This window comes from Propithecus coquereli, unplaced genomic scaffold (genome assembly GCF_000956105.1).
Source record: "Propithecus coquereli isolate 6110/MARCELLA unplaced genomic scaffold, Pcoq_1.0 Scaffold197, whole genome shotgun sequence".
In the NCBI taxonomy this organism is placed as follows: domain Eukaryota; kingdom Metazoa; phylum Chordata; class Mammalia; order Primates; family Indriidae; genus Propithecus; species Propithecus coquereli.
The window spans coordinates 382122-383694 of record NW_012144633.1 but is presented as its reverse complement, the minus strand read 5'-3'; the positions used below and the strand labels follow the sequence as shown (position 1 = coordinate 383694).

Genomic DNA, 1573 nt, shown 5'->3' with positions numbered 1-1573 from the left:
AAAATTAACACACATATATTCACTTACAGATTGTATGTAGATACTAGTCTATTTTATCATGTACTACCATAAAATACAAATTATAAAAAGTTAAAATTTTTTAGCAAAATTTACAGACCATACATGATGCAATTTACAGTTGAGAGAAAGGTACACAAAGATAAAGATGCAGTATTAAATCACAGCTATGTACAATTAACTGTAGTACATACTGTACTACTTAATGATTTCATAGCCATCTCCTGTTGCCACTGTGGTGAGCTCAAATGTTGTGAGTATCCACTTAAAATGCTATGTGATGCTAATTATTTCTGAGTAGGCAGTTCATCGTTCCAGTAAATTGCACATCATAGTAAAAAGAGATCTTTCAAGGTTCTTGTGTATTTTTTTAAATCATGCTTAGTGCAATATTGTAAACTGTGAATAAAAACATGGGACCTATATGAAGTACCACTAGTGATAATGGAAGTGCTCCCAAGCAGCAGAGAAAAGTCATGGCATCATAAGAAAAAGTTGAATTGTTTGATATGAACCATAGGTTGAGTTCTGTACCTGCAGTTGCCCACCTTTTCAGACAAAGGATTTATCTTGTAACAATGTAAATTTATAGTATTGATAAATACAGTATTGTAAATGTAGTTTCTCTTCCTTATGATTTTCTTAGAACATTTTCTTTTCTCTAGCTTACTTTAAGAGTACAGTCTATAATACATATAACAAAAAATATGTTAACTGACTGTTAATGTTATTGGTAAGGCTTCCAGGCAACAGTAGCCTGTGAGTAGTTAAATTTTTTGGAAGTCAAAAGTTATTTTGACTTTGCGGGATGGAGGGTGGGGGTCAGTGCCCCTAACCCCCATGTTGCTCAAGGGTCAACTGTATATATATCTACACACACACACACACACACACACACAGTATATTAATTACTCAGAAGCCCAGCAAGGCATCTTAGTTTGACTACTCTTTAATCAGAAACAACTATTTTATTCAGAAAAGTATAAACAGCAATTAGGATCTTCTTATATACAGATATAACAACTTACAGGAGTTAAAGTTTTAAGGAGGCTGTTCTCAATAATTCTCATGGCCCTTTAACTCCAAAAGTCCATGACACTGCATTATGGGCAGACAGCAATCAATTACGGACCTGATTGTTTCAATAGGTGGTAAAATATAAAGTAACAAATCATCTGCCATAAACAAAAAACAAAAAACAAAAAACTTCTGAAATGTTAATTTTACTCCAATGAGACAAATACCTAATTAAAAAAATCCTTTGCTCCCCGCTAGAATATAAAGAGAACACCTCCTGCAGGGCTTAAGCCTTGAGGGCACAGAAAAATTTTTAAAGTAATCATGCTTTTTAAATCCAAGAAATGGAGCCAGCCCATAATCCCATGTTGCAATTCCCTAAGGCAAAGCTGGGAACCACATCCTGAGATCTTCTGCAACATGATCTTCTGTTGTTATTTGGTGTTTTTAAGATGACACCAACTCTACTGCTGCTTAGTTTAAAAGTCCTTTTAAGGAATAAGTAGAAAGACACCACATTTCAGTTCTAAGTCAATGT

At 34.0% G+C, this 1573-nt stretch overlaps 1 protein-coding gene across 1 annotated transcript in view; it reads right to left on the bottom strand.

The window, feature by feature from the left end:
• WDR3 (WD repeat domain 3) overlaps positions 1-1573 on the bottom strand; it is a 40751-nt gene that overhangs the window by 729 nt on the left and 38449 nt on the right. The gene's annotated exons all lie outside the window — the stretch shown is intronic.